Source organism: Danio rerio, chromosome 9 (assembly GCF_052040795.2).
Source record: "Danio rerio strain M-AB ecotype USA chromosome 9, GRCz13ab, whole genome shotgun sequence".
Lineage (NCBI taxonomy): Eukaryota > Metazoa > Chordata > Actinopteri > Cypriniformes > Danionidae > Danio > Danio rerio.
Genome location: NC_141029.1, coordinates 14,344,615 through 14,361,166, shown reverse-complemented (window position 1 = coordinate 14,361,166; position 16,552 = coordinate 14,344,615). Strand labels below are relative to the sequence as shown.

Below are 16,552 nucleotides of genomic sequence, written 5' to 3'. Positions count from 1 at the left end.
TCTTACCAATAATTATTTACAGTTGGCATTAAGGAGGACCATAGAAACATTATCTGACTAACATCAACAGCTGTGTGAACAGCTTTTTTTAATTCACAGATAAAGTCGTTCCGGAAATTTTCTGGATATTTACCAGTACCAGTAAAGTTTTTTGGGATTTTGAACTTTTATGAATTTTTTGTGTTCCAAAGATGATGAAGGTCTTAAAAGAGGTCTTAAAATGACCAGAAAGCAAGTGATTAATAACATAATTTTTAGCTGACCTTACCCTGAAACATCGTCATTGATGATGAACTAGGTGATAGGTGATAGGGTGTAGATCAGGAATGTCCAGATTCGGTCCTGGAGGGCCGTTGTCCTGCAAAGTTTAGTTCCAACCCCAATCAGACACAGCTGGCCAAGCTAACCAGGATCTTACTAGGCAGTATAGAAACAACTTGCTCCAACACACCTGCAAGGATGGAGCTAAAATATGCAGGACACCGGCCCTCCACGACTGAGTTTGGACAACCCTGGTGTAGATGATGACTCATTTGAAATGTCAAGGCTTTGACATAAGGGTCAAGCGGCTTCAGGAAATAATGTTCAGTAGAATAACACTTAAATGTCATTTCAATAAACAAATATAATCTTTAAAAAACTAAATTGGTGACTGCACTGGTCCTTTCTTAAATTTTGAGATGAATGTCATTCAATTGACATTTTAGTAAAGAAGTGAGTGATTAAAAAGGGGTCATTTGCTTACAGAGTCGAACTGGTTACTCTCTTTTCTTTTTTTACTTTATGATAAATGTTGTATTTTATGTGTGCGCAGCTCAATAGAAAAATGAAAAACACAAATACAGCAAAATACCTGTGAGGAGGGAGAGAATTATTTAAATGTCACTCTGGGGTAGTCTTAACATAATACTGCAGGTCTTTAACCTCAGCACTTGAAGGACAGGTCTTTAAGTGGTGCAGATCTTATTGTTTCAGCTGTTTTTATTTGACATGAAAAAACAGCAGGTACAAGAGTCATTCGCTGCCCAGTCCACCTCCAGACACAAATCATCTTTCGGTTATAGACGCACACAAAAGGAGGCAGGGCTCGTGGGTAATTACACGGTAGGAGCCCATTAATGACTGCTCAGCTCTACACTCACAGCACTGACCACAGCAGAAGGACACGCTGATTTTTCCAGTGATGAATCAAATAATTACGTCCTGAGAAAGAACAGGTGGGCAGAACAAGAGACGCTGATGACACTCTTGTTCTTCATGCTAATGCATAACGCTCACAGCTCTTTTCATCAGACACCTCTTCAGAGACCTTTAAATGGTAAGAGCTTTTTCTAACAGGGTGTCAGACTGTTGGTGATGCTACTGACGTAGCTACACTTTCAGCAGGGTGACTGGAGCTCAGCTCAGTTGAAAGAAACGAGCCTTACAAATGAACAGAAGCAATAATCACACTGTCAGACAACGTTTCAAGCAGTGCAGAGAAATTCAATTAAGCAAATCTGCTTATTCTTTAGGGGCCTCATGTACGAAGACTTGCTTTGAAATCATACTAAAACAGTAAAAAATTCAGATGTATGAAACACAGCGTACGCCGAATCACATGCATATTCTCTTTGTACAAGTTTGTCGTCTGGAATAATAACAAAAGATTAAAATAGAGTGGGAGAGTTTAGCTGATGCGGTTAACACAGTTGGGTCTGAACATCCACTGAGTGGATTAAAAAAATAAATAGTGCGATGTAAAGATGTAAAATTTTAAAGTATCTTTAACAGCGTGAGTGGCGTAGCTCGTAAAGCGCATGGCATCATGTTTTGACACGTTCAAGCATGAACTCAGTTCGAATCCAGCGTCTGATGAACTCATTCTTTTTTCCCCCGCTACATATCAGATTTTGCCTACTCTTCACCACAAGGAAGACAAGTAGAAATCATTAATAAGTGTGTGCATCATATTTTATTTGCACATTTATTGAATGGAAATGTTTCTGATTCACGTATGCAAATTCATTTTCAGATGGTGCCTTTTTAGCAATGTGCGTGCGGGCGATCGCTCTGATTACATTGGGGAATCCGGCGACCGCTGCAAATTGTGCTTTAATGTTTGGCTGGTCAACTGCATGGTATGGAAACCTTATATACCTGCTAGACATGCGGATGAACCTGTCTTATACAGCTGCCACTGCACGGCTCAAAGACACTTTGTAGTGTGCAATTTAACACAACTGCCTTAAAGAGTCATCAATGGAAATAAAACAAACACACACAAGAACTGCACGTACGCCAGACATGAAGTTGGCGTGGACCAGCGCACATTCCCGCGTTCATTTCATCGTTAGTAAATCCAAACATGAGCGTGAAACCTGGCGTACGCAAAGTTTTTGTGCGTACGCAGCGTTGATACATGAGGCCCCTGTTTTTTTCACAGAAACTTAAGAGTACCAACCACCCTTTAATATTCACTCAATTTTACATATAGGCCTTACATCAAATCCATGTTCTATATATTAGGGCTGCACAATATTGGAAAAATTAAACCTTGCGATATTTAGTTTTGCTGCGAGTTTTGCTTGCGATATAAATGTCACTTGATTTGAATAGCTCTATTTGGAAAGGTTTCAAACATTTAGACTGGGGTGATGATCATGTCTTGTTATATGCAGTAAGTCTGTATATATAAAATAAATTACAACCAAATCATGTTTACATAGCAGTTACTAGCAGTGACTGGTCAGCCATTATGTTTTTGAAAGTGAAAAAGACAGCACTCAATGGATTTAATCAGTAAAACTGGCTTCAGACAGTTCAGTTTAGTCTGCGTCAAATCTGCAGAAAAATATCAGGATTTGCTAAAAAGCTGGGGGGTTTTTTTACCATCAATTAGGGTCAATAGTGGTAGCCTATTACAGATTTCAAAGACAAATCTTAATATTAAAAAAAGGAACTATATGCTGGACCACAACAGATCCTATCAATGTCATAACAAATGCTCAAATAATGTAGCCTACAGTTTATAGAAAGCATCATTTTTTAGTAAGATTGCTCCGTCTGTCATATACAGTAAGCCTATAGGTCTGTTATTTTTACTAAAGAAGATATATTATTTGAGTTTATCACCAGAACTATAGAAACTGTATTATGTTTAAAAAAAAAAAAGAAAAAGAAAGAAACGGCATAGTATCGGGATCGGATCTGTATTGGTCGATACTCCGAATTTTGGTATCGGGATCAGATCGGTTCTAAAAAAAAAAATGGTATCGATGCATCTATTTTTTTTAAGGATCTTTAGTGGTCAGTACACTAGTGGTCACCGAAAACATAATGGGACACGTGTTTATTTTAAAAGAACTGTTAAATCTTAAAAGAATAAATAAATACTCACTGTAAAAACAAACCTCAGTGAATATGACTTTCTTAGACAAACACCTTTAAAATGCATTTCTTTTATACATTATTAATTCCACACTGTATGATGGTGTTGAGTATTGACTTTAATTTTAGAGCTTCCACAAGCGCATAAATCCCTCATTAAACTAAACCACATGCAGCCAGGAGGCAAACGCATCTCTTATGAAGCAGATCAATGCGTTTGATTCTGTGTAACAGAAATATTTCTAAAAAAATGATCATTTTAAATTAAAAGTAGATACTTTACAATTCTCAAGTTTAAAAGTAGCATCCACAGCATGTGCGTTGTCATGTGAATGTGCAGTCGAGGATGCATCACAGATGTGCGGAAGACTAAACGGAGAATCAAAGCGACTCTTACAGTCTCTCCTCCTACACAAGCACACACAGACTCATCTCTCTTTCATCTTCACCAGCATATGAATGCAGAACCGGTCACAGCAAGAAATATCAGCATCTGTCTCCCAGCTCTCTCTTTACTGCAGGAGAATTATGGCTCATGTAACCATAACTGCTGCCTGTCAGTACATCAGCCCACTTACAAGACTAGAGCTGCTCTCCAGACAGACTCACACAGAGAGACAGAAGCTGCAAACCAAATGTGGAAATGGAGCAAGTGTGGCTTCAGTGGCTGGAGTTTATTGGTGATCCGCTTCAATTTGAAAATGACTGGAAAACCAAGCAGTGGAGTTCAGACGGAGAAGAGAGATGAAATGCATAGCAAGTGAAAAAGAAGCACAGTTTGTGTTTGGCATATGGCTTTAATGGTGCAAATTGTTTGAGGTGCTAGAGGCCGTTTGAGTATAATTACTGTATCTGTTGTCGGGGAAACAAGGATTTAATGAAACAGTCATTAAGCGCAGATAATTACCCACGAACACAGTGACCTGTGCTACAAATACAAGCACTGAGCAGGCAGACTGGCCATGCTGACAGTGGAGGAGCTTTTGTAAATGTGCACGCACAAAGCCCTCCTTACAAAAGCAAAACCACAGTGCTGTTTTGACTAACAAAAATGCTTCAAGATGAAAATTAAGGGACTACAACCAGAATTGAGGGGGAGAAAACAAACAAAGTCAACTGAGGGAAATGGCACAACGGCAAGATTAGCTGGGATTTTGAAGCTATCCTGGCTGAATTTATCCCTGCTGCCTCAGATTTATGAAAGCAGTCTAAATTAAGCTTACTATGGAGATTTATTCTTGCTCCATAGTGATTTATCTGTTCCACTGTCAATGCTACTAGAAATGAAAGTGTTTTATGAATTCACTCAATGTTCTTGGCGTTTGCCTATATTTTTCAACAATTAGATTAGATTAGATAGTTAAAAAGATATACAGCAGGCGTAGTGCAGCACTGTCACCTAGTTACCTAGCTAGGGACTATTTTCAGGTGCTGCATAATATCATTGCTCCTGCTGCAGCCATGATAAGGCAGCAAAGTTCCTTGATTATTATGGGGAAATGAAAGTGTAGTTCCTAGCTATATCAAAAATTAAAGTTCCAAATTACATCTATAAAGGCACAGGCATGGCTAAAATAATAATGACCCATATACAGTAGCTTACCTTGTCATTGCTAGGGTTGACAGGCATTTTGCTCATAAACTTTCTAAAATCTGGCGAAACGTCCAACTCCAGTAACAGTAAATAGACAAACTATTTTACCTGCAGATTTTTTCCTCACTCTGCTGGTGCAGTGACGTGGTTTCAGGGTTTACTCAGATATGATTTAAAATGTAGTAAAGTACAGTACTTTAAGCAAGGAAGAGGTGTGCCAGAGCACGGTTCACTTGGAATTTGTCGCAGTACGCTTGTAGTGTGAGTGCAAAGCACACCTGAGCCCGAAACTGAAGACAAGACAAGACTTTTACGGGACTGTTTAATATGGATGAATTAATCATTCGTACTGTTCAATGAACTATTATTAATTTATTAATATTATTAATTATTTAAGACGCAAACCCCCACTGCACGACAGCTGCACCTTAAGCAAACCTCCTAATTTCTGCCGCATGAGGACTTTATGATTGATGATGTGAGTATTAAAAGTGGCTGATTTGTTCGATGAAATATTAGACTGCGTGTCACTGTATCCCAAACAACTAAAACAATACAACTAAAGAAATCTCCACTGTGCTGAGCGAATGTGCTAACTTAACTGCGCATCATAGATGACGTAAGCGACCCAGGCCCGAATGTAATGTGAGTGCGGGCCGTCAGAAGAAAAGGGAGGGGGGACAAGTGTGCTTTAAATAGTGTATATTTATATAGTGTAAATAGGCAGCTGTAAATACTGTAAGTAAATAGAATTTTTTTTTTTTTTTTATCATAGAGCGAGATGCTAACGCTCAAATCCAATTCAACGATTTATGCGAAGTTAAGTTAAAATTGCTCATGAAAGACCAGGAGATCGGCTGAATGGATTCATAAATTTTTCAAGTCCATTTCCAAAAAAAGGAGAGTGTTCCTTTAAAACAATCTTTGCTAAATTACAGCATAGTAGTTATGTGAAAGTTCTAACTGTTTTAACAGGTTATGTTAAAATAAGTCAAAATTTTTTTTATAAAAATTAAAAAAAAAACACAAAACTTAGATCAATTCCAAAATAGCAATATATTGAACAACCCGACAAATTATTTAGGAATAAATAACACTTCTGAAATGCTCATCTGAAAGGATTTTCAGATGTAGCCTGCATGCATCCCACACAACTTCTCTTTTCCACCATCACAGGGATATATCTGAGCCTCTAAGAGCTGCTGCTACAAACTTATCAAATGTAAAACACAACACGCTCAGATCAGCTCAGCTTTAATAAATGCAGTCATTCCAATAGAGTAGAAGAGCACAGACTGTATAACAGGTCATTTACTGTATCAAACAGTTGTGGGCTCTCACAAACACTGACATACTCCATCCCCCTCTCTTTTTCTCTCCTTCTTATCATCAGTGTCTGCATATTTCTATCATTTTCCATCCACCTACAGTATTTGTATACACATAAAAACGCTGAATGGAAACACCAAAATGCACAAAAAAAAAAACAATCAAGAGTGCATAAATAAAAAGAAAAATAGTTTTATTTGCTAATGTCTAGCATAAAAGCATTAAAACAAACTATTATTTATCTATTACTAAAAAAAAAATTATTTATCGGATTCACAACATTTTTTTAAAGGTAAGCGGTTGCAAACCATTTATATGAGTTGAATTTAAACAAACAAATTAAGTTGAACATTACATTTAATTTGTGTGTTTTATTTCAGCCCATATAAATTGTTTGCAACCACTTGACAAAAATTGAGAAAATCCTATTAATAATAATTACTTTCATAGCAGCTTGTGTATGCATTTCTTTCTCTACTCAGTGTTTTGCCTGCTTCCTCCTGACATTCTGTCCATTAATCTGACCTAGTTGGTCATTTGGTTTCTGTGGCCTGAGGAGAGGGCAGCGCTGCACCACACCATAAAGCTGGAGGACAATTTACAAAGAAACACTCACTCGCCTCTTTTACATCTCCCGTTGCATGAGTGTTCAAAGAGGACGACATGACAGAACCACGACTGCTGACTACATCTTCTGTGCTGTAATCCCTCTCAGATGGCGAATTACTGAACACCAACATGTGAAAGATGGGCCTCGCTGTCCTTTTTCCAAATGGGTATGTACATCTGGATCACACTTGAGATGCCATTAATGATGCAATCGAGATGACTAAGTGCTGAAAAGCATCTCTGGAAGCAGTTTAAATAAAAGATAACCAAGTTACAAAACAATCTTGCGTAAATCATGTTTAGAGACTAATTACTAAACTAAAGTAAAGCAGCATTACTAAAGAACATGAGAGCACAATCATAAAGACAACCACAAATAATGTTAATAATAAGCCACAAAAGGAAAAGCCTTTCTTTAAAGTGAGCCTTAAACTTTAAAAAAATCACTCTAATATTTAGTTTTGTTTATTTAGCATCTGGAAAACTAGCAACCATGGAAACGTTTGTGAGATCTATAATGTCATTTGCTATATCATAGTGCCTGCTGCAGCCATGGTGCGGCAACATATTTAAATGATCAAAACACATTGTTATGTGGTTATTTTTAAGCAAGATTCTAATGGTCTAATTTAATTTAATAATTGATGCTATGCTAAGCTTTAAGCTAAACTAATAGTGTTCCCGTCAGACCTGGAGACCGACCGAATGGATTCTAAAATGGTAAAAATAAACTGTTAATCTCTATAGAGCTGTAAAATGAGCCTACTTAAAAAATAAGTAAAGTGTTCCTTTAAATTTAGGGTATTATAATTTGACTAGTGCACAATATATTGCAATCACATCTGCAAGACCCAAATCAGACTTTTTTTTTTTTTTAAGTTTACTGTTTGATTGTTAATCATTGATTGCACATTTTACAAGTATTTCTAACTGAATGATTCATGTTTAAATCAGCGTTTCTTGTCATTTCAGTTTAATTTATTTGCCTTTTCTAATTTTAAATGGCTTAATAAATGCTTAATTAATACACCTATCTAATCAAAATATTTGGTCAAAAAAGTTGGCTTTTTCTTTTTCTCAAGTGACTGGAAAATGCGCATGTATAAGAGGCAAAAATATTATCATATAAGTGTTGAAGTCACCATCTGTAGAATTTTAGACATTAACAACGTTAATGTCTAACTGACTTCACTATAAGGGATGGGTAATGGTATCGTTTAGGTTTAAACCGTATTATGTTTTTTCTATAACACTTATTGGTTCAGTACTTTAACAGTAGTTTTAACAGTACTCATTGTACAGGGTTAAAAAACTAAATTGAACAGAATTAGCAACACTATTTTATTATTACTTTTTAATGCAGAATAAAATAAATTCAATAACTGTGAAACAAATAAAATAAAAATTTCCTGTAAAATAATGAACAATGATTTGAAAGGGCACAGATGGAACATGCAGATAGGTTCCAAAAAAACTTTAACCATCCTACTGGAGAAAAATCAACATGTTTGCCTTTTCTGGCAGAAGTCGATACCTTTCTTGGCTTATTGTGCTCTCTGTAGTTGAAACTACCCTCTTTAAGTTGCAAAAAGCAGTTAAACAATCAGCTGTGGCTAATGTTCATGCATTAACTGTGTTTGGGATTCAAAGTAATAGTTTTAGTACCTCTTGCGATGTAAAAATTGTATTTATAATTTCTAAAGCATAGTTTATCATATTAATATTTGTAAATAGAGTGATGTAAAGGCATTTTTAATGTTTAAGATTTATCTAGGCTACTGCAGAAAAAAATACAATTTCCAATGTAACAATGCTTGTGTTTATTAAACTATTATTATTATTATTATTATAAATTTACAGACCTCAAGTGACTGACTGCTATACCTGGTGGCCTTAACCCTTGTGCAACATTAACAATTTTATCCTCAATTTAAAAAAAAAAACATTTAAATATATATATATATATATTATTTTCTTATTAAAATCATTCGACTATTTACTGACTTCTCACTCATTTGTTTTTATAAATCAAATTTTCCACAAGGTACAAAAAATATATTGAAAAAAAAAAACTTCAACTTAAGGGGTAAAATTCTGCACTAAAAATAAAAAAAAGGCAATGTTTTATTAAAATTGGCCTGCTTAGCAAATACTTGATTTTGACCCTATTTTCTGCTTTTGAGCACTGCAGGCCAAATGAATGAAAATTATGTTATGGCAATTATGTTGGTGTATTATCAAAATAACGATATATTTTTTCTATATACAAAAGAAAGTAAATAATGACAAACTTTTCAGAGTTGGGTGATCTATCCATTTAATAATTATTTAGATTAACAGGGAAGTCATTTGTTTACAATGTCTAATGTTGATTGGAGACCAAACTACCGAGTGTGTGGTTTAAAGGCTTTTCTTTGGTGAAACCGCTGACAATATTATGTCTATAATATGTCAGAATATGAAATTCCTCACTGACCTGTAGTATACAGTCTGTATTCACACCTGCACTCATTCTATTCAATAGTGCAAGCTTACAAGCTGTGTGTGTACTTTTGGGTGAGTCTTTTTTTGTGTGTATGCGTAGGACTGGACGATTTGGCCTAAAATTAATTGAACATTTTAACTCTATTATGATAAATGACTGATTGCTTTTTTTATTTTTTTATTTTTTGGTCCTCATTCACTGACAAGCTATGTACAGTAAATATGCTTACATATTACAAGTGAAAGATTTTTGAAAGATGGTTGAAAATCAACAACCATTGCCTACAACAGTCACTTTTTTTCCTTAAAGTGAAAAAAACAACGTGTAGTTACATTTTTTGAAAGGTGATCGCAAGGTATGCGACCTCAAGACCTGCACCAGACCATATGCGTGTGCTCGACGCAGAAGTATAAATTGGCCTTAACCAAGCAAGGTCACGCGACTCCACACACAGTGGAGAAAATACTTGAAAAAAAATTGACCTGGAAAAATATGATTAATTATAGGTGCTGAATGTCGATTTCGATTACTTTTTGATTAATTGCCAAGCCCTCTGTATGCGCTGGGCATGAGAGAGCGAGCTCTTTGCATGGCGGAACAAAACAAACATTTCTCACATGAGAAAACAGTGCGCATGAATATCAAATATTGCAAATTAGAAAAGGTTGGTCAGTTAAATTATGCTACTGTAGCATTTATTTAGCAATAATTATCCAGTACCAATAACAGCACCGTTAACGTCCGAGCTTATCGGTACTTCTGTCTTTTATAATTTAGTACCGGTACCGATAAAGTACTGAGTTTCGGTACCCATCCCTTCTATAACTGGCTTAATTTATCACATGAGATCAAGACATTACACCTTACATATGAACGGATTTAATACACTTTAGCACCAGCACACACATACAAACCCACAGGAAAAAAAAAGCAGAGCAACAAGACAAACATTTATTCTCCAGTAAGCAGTCTCAGAGTTTAGCCTCACAGAAAAGAGTCATAGTGCAAGGAAAGAAACCAACTGCCATCCTGTCCATAAAAGGAGAGACATTCTTCACAAAGACACTCGCACTGGCATCGACTTGACAAACTTTCCTCTGTGTGATAATGTTTTAGTCAGAGGACAACCAGTGCAGTTTAACACATACAAACCCATTCTGTGATAAAAACATTTCAATCACTCTGAGAAGATAAAGCCGTGGGTTCATTACAGACTGATTCGAATCGTACCAACCCCCCTTGAGTGAGCAGAGTAGAAAAATCACTTTTAGTGGATTCCTTTGAAATGTCTTTCATTCACAAATGTTCAGTTGTCAAGCGGCACCATCATTACTGCGTCCATCTTCTTTACAGTCTAATAACAGCTCCTTCTGGACTGACTGTCCTGCTGCTAGTGAGCTCAGCATGATACGAAAGTACAAAATGCTCAAAATACGAAAAGTGCTGACAATTATCCTCAAAAGCCAATTACTGATACATAACTGGCCAGTTTCAGGCAGATGAAAAAAAGCACGCTACCAAGGCTGTATGAGCAGTGCTGCAACCATCACTGAAATCAAGGACAGTATTTACAGAGATTTTATTATCAAATTTAAAATTTTGTTTCACCTTTTTTGGAAGATGCGCAAAAATAAAATGATTTCAGCAAGTCAATTTAAAACAAACACATTTTTCACACTGAAAAGCTACAAGAGTTTACACGGAATAAAAAGCCAAAAATGCTGCATAAGAGTAACAATAACTATTAGAAGAGAAGACATACATAATTGTATGCAAATGAAGTAATATTTTTTTGTAACCAAGCCCATAATACACCACTACATTTTTATTATTTGATTTCATATGTTTCCATATTCTCCAATACTGCCAGCAGCTCACTCCCAACTATGAATATGACATATGCACTATGCAACATATTAAAATATAAACACAATACAAGGGTTTTGTAAAAAAAATAATAATAATGTGGCTTTTATACCCAAAAAATATTTATAAAACTACATTTTAAAAGACCCACAGAAAAAGAATGATGCATTAAACAGTTATTTGAAATATATGCACAAAAAGGCCTCGCGTACACCTGAAGTTAAGACATAGTTTTGATCCCGACCTTCCAAATCAAAAGCTCCTGGTCAGCCCATGATTCAGCAAATATTTGAAAAACAAATTGCTTATAAACCAGCATGCTGCTATGTGCATCCATGTGCTATGCACCTGAACAGTGCAGTGGCTTCATTTCTTTATATCCAAAGAAAAAAAGATATTCAAAGATGCCTTTTCAGGTTGTAAAATGATCTATTTTGTAAAATAATTAAGAAAGCAGGTCAATGATTTATTTTAATTATTTAACCTGATTTACCAGTCAATCTACATTCCTACTCTCACGTATAGTCATGAGCTTTAAGTCATGACCAAAAGAACAAGATCTCGGATACAAGCGGCCAAAATATTTCCTTCGCAGAGTGGCAGGGCACATTCTTATAGATAGGGTGAGGAGCTCTGAGTAGAGGTTCTGCTCCTCCACATTGAGAGAAGTCAGCTGAGGTGGCTCGGGCATCTGTTTCGGATGCCTTCTGGACACCGAGACATGTCGCACCAGGAGGAGGCCTTTGGGAAGTCCCAGGACACGCTGAGGGACTATGTATCTTGGCTGGCCTGCATGGAACATCTCGAGATCCCCCTGGAGCAGCTAGAAGTGTCTGAGGGGAGGGAAGTATGGGGTTTTCTCATAAGAATGCTGCCCCTACGACCCAGCCCCGAAGTCCTTAAAAATGAATAAATTAATATTTAGCCTGACATGTTTACTGTTACCAAATATTTTAAATGTTTTAAAGGCATTTTTTTACATTGTATAATGAACTAAAAATTGAATTAAAAGTGAAAATGTTTTCTATAATGTTCATACTTGTTTATATTTATTTTTTGCTGATTTTTATACATTTATGCTGTAAAACTTAATTTTTTTTCTGTTTACAATGTTAGATTTGTGGCTGAGGTTGTTTCAGTAAAGTATAGCAAATTATATTACCAATGAATTTGATATTAAAAATGTTTGACAATAAAAATACTCTACTTCTGTGTATGTATTTGTTAATGTTTTATTAATGTATAAGTCTAAAGAACACAGTGAATTATTCTGTTAATTTATACAGGGCTAGTTATACACAACTGTTTCTATACACGCTCTGATATCGGTTCAGTATTTAGTATCGCCAATACCCTTAGCTCAAGTATCAGAATCGTTATCGCGAAGGAAAAAAAGCGTGTATAAGTCACTGTATACTAAAGAAAGCTAACGCTAATGAATCAACAACAAATTCCTATCAGTTTCTTATAAACAAACAAATGTGTAGTTTTTCCAGCACATTCTCAACATGCAAATAAAGCCTTAAGAAAAGTGTGTCAAATTATCTCCATGGTTGCCATTAAAACAAACATTTAGAAAGAGCGTCCCCCACCTTCCCTGAGTCCATGAGGATTCGCAACAGACCATTGAGTCATTTCATAACATCCATACATGGTTCCAACTACAACTGGGACTCTCCACAACAAAAGATAATCAAAACAAGCTGGACAACCTAGTATAGACCCCGCTACAAACACACCTTAAGGCCTGCGTATACTTCCCTTTTCATGTTCCACTCAATCTTGTGCCCACACAATCTAGTGTCCACATAGCTTTTAAAGTATATTCAACTATTGATGGACAAGCTTGCTACAGTCGAAATAACACTTTGCACTTGAATGGTGTGTGGACATTTTTATACAATGCTAATAATGGAAGAGCATCAAGAAGACAGTGTGCAGAACACTGCAAAACACAGAGGTATCCTTTGGGCTTAAAAAAAACATAAAAAATAAAACACTTTCACTCTAAAATCCAAGTGCTGGAACTTTAGGAATATATCCAAAGGCTGAGGTTCACAGACTCTAAGTAATAAACAGACCCAGAAATCTTCCTTGAGGCAGTGAAAGCAAGCTTATGATTTGTCTGATAAAGATAAGCAACTGACGTGATGATGCCAAAGAGTTTCACATATCTTTAATTAACAGAGCTAAATCTGTACAAGCATGTAACACCGACTGCAACTTCGTTCTGATCCTTTGGTTTCCAGCTTGGGTTCAAAACCTGAGTTATACTGATGATTTTTGGGTGTAATAAACCTCTCTATAAGCAGACATTAACCTTACAAAGAATGTCATGCTTCAAATTATGGTAGTCAGAAAGCCACTGTTCTACATTTATGTATTGAAAAAACTGTCCGTTTATTGAATCTATTATAGGGTTGTCTCGATACTGGAATTTGATACCAATCAGTATACTGAAATTTTTAAAATGTCTATTTCCAGCAAACATTTAAGAGCTGTGGAGCATGTTTTTAAACCACAGATTTTCCATTGATTTTCACATGCTCTACAGAAATGACTGTGACTGGCTGTGATGGTCATCGGTTACTCAAACTCACCACTGTTCACTGAGTGAACCACATATAGAGGGACACTGGAGCGTTTAAAAGTCACATCGATCAGCTGGTTTGTTTATAAGCTGACATAAGAGCGATCCACTGATGAATCGCCGCTTTAAAAGACTCCAAATGGAAATGGGTGTTTTTAAAATTTCAGTACCGATTGGAATTGAATTTCGATGTAATGACAACCCAGATATTCCTTTTTAATAAATAACTAAATAACATTAACACATACTGCTTTTGCAGCTACGTGTATAATCAGACAATTATTCAATGACTTTCAATGGCAGTTCCACTGTTCCAAGTAACAAATGAATCAATAAATACTTTTATTCATTAAAGGCTCATTAAATTGATCAAATGTCGCACTGAAGACTGCTGCAGGTGTTGTAACTAATTGAACTAATATAAGATACAGTTTTTGACGATATGCTAACATTGGATTAGTAATGTAATGTATTTTTTTATTTAATGCCATGTCAGCAACCAAGGCTATTTTCATGGCAGGAATCTTTCAACAACAAATATACAATTTAAAAATCAACAAACAAAATAAAACATACATTAAATAAGATTTTTTGTGATAATACATGATAAAAATAATAATAAAATCTTTTCTGGTTTCACTTTGTTAAAAATGTCCTTCAAAGAGTTGATTTCATAAAAAAGGCTTCTGGAATTAGTAAAAGCAGGACAGTCCAGTAAAATGTGTTTTATAGTAAGAGGAGTTTTGCAGCACAAACACTGAGTAGGGTTTTCACCTTGGAGCAAAAAAAAAAAAAAACAAGTGTTATTCTTGTATGCCCAATACGTCATCTGGTAAAAACTACTTGATAAAATCGATTGTTAAAATGTCTTAAGATTCTGTGTGAAATTTCAGGTTGGATTTCATGTAATTTATTGTTTTCTAATGCATCCCATTCCTTTTGCCACTTGTTTAAAATGTAAGCGTTGATAAAAGGTTTCATCTCTGATGGAGGAATTTGGCATTTGATCACTACTTGCTTCAAAGCATCTTTAGCAGCTGCATCAGCTCGCTCATTGCCTGAAAGTCCAACATGTCCTGGAACCCAGCAAAAAATGATGTGATAAAACTGATTTTGTGCTAACCTTGGATTAAAAAAATAGTAGACATTCTGACTTATAGTAATATTAATATAATATATAGCAATATTGACATTATAGTATACTGATTATTTTTAAATATCTAGGTAACAACAACAACTTTTTCCCCATTGAACACAATATATTTCAATATTTTGGAACAGTAATTATGTCAAAACAATTAAGATAAATCATTGATTCTTCATTCGTTTCAAAAGCACAGATTTCTTTACTTGAAAATGCATCTTTTAATATCTTTCCTTTCATTGGATATAAATAAGGCAGTGAAAAACAGTGTTCGGGTCCAAAGCATGCTTGGATGAAGTTACAAGTCTTTAACAAGTAAAAAATCTGTATATATACTGCAGGAACGATAAAACAGAAAAGATTTGCGGTTTAGAAAAAAAACTGACTTTTTCAAACCACAGTAAACCTTGAAAACGGTTATCATCCCATCCCTATTATGTGCTTTTTTTAAATCATAAAACATCATTAGCTTAAATATAGGATAATAAAACGCAAGTAGTCTTCATGTGAAGAGCATTATTTGTATGCTGTGCTGCCTATATGTAGTGAGCTCCAGATGGTGGCATAGTTTAGTTACCCATATAGACATTCATTGATCACACTGAACAGAGAATTCCATGTCCAAATACACAACTTACAAGAGCACAGGATGGAAAATGTGACAGAAGGTCTGCTTCAATGACATTCTCATTACTCTTGTTCCTTCACAACTCTGTTCTAAAATCCCATAATGTAAATATTTAAAAACTGGCCCTTGCTATTAAAAAAAATATTGCTCCTAACAAACTCCTAAGTGAGAGTTTGCATACATCAGTGCTGAGAATCACAAAAACTGCTTTTGGATATAAGTCAAAAGATGAAGGCATAGAAATTGCTTTACAATTATGTAAAGTATATAATGTATGAGCAGATGTGCAAAGAATATTGTGAATATTACAGGAAAAAATGGAGGCTACAAAATAAAGTTTACTTTCTATAATTAACAATTTGCTTAATTCATTTGCATTAAGTTTGTATGCTTGGGTTTAATGTCATCGCAGCTTCTATCTGCATTTTTATGTTTAGAAAAAGTGTACAGGAGATATAGATTAAATTAAGATTTTACCATTGAATTTTTAAAAAAAAAATCTAAAACAGACAAAAAGATTTGCATGGCTCTTCAGTCACCCATAAAAAAAACATAATTGAGCAATTCCAGCATCATGGATGTGACAATTGTAGTAAAAACTCAAACCATAAATTCACATAGAAAGTATATGTTAACATAATATCGAAACATCTGTTTATATTTTCCAAAACAACTAACCACAGCGTTATGGGAACAGAAAAATATCAATCTGTAAATACATTTTAAATTTTAAAAGAAGAAAATAAACATGCATTAAATGTTAACATGCAAAAAAAGTCAGCAGAGTTTACAGTATAACATACTACTACTAACTGTACAACCCAAAAGAAGTAATGTTAATCAAAGAGATAAGAGTTGGCTCAGTATGAAACAAAAATTATTGATTTCATTTTATTTGACATTTTTGAGAGAAAAGCTTTATTATGGATGAGATGCCT

The 16,552-nt window shown here is 35.1% G+C and overlaps 1 protein-coding gene across 25 annotated transcripts in view; it reads right to left on the bottom strand.

The window, feature by feature from the left end:
* abi2a (abl interactor 2a) overlaps positions 1-16,552 on the bottom strand; it is a 58,887-nt gene that overhangs the window by 41,276 nt on the left and 1,059 nt on the right.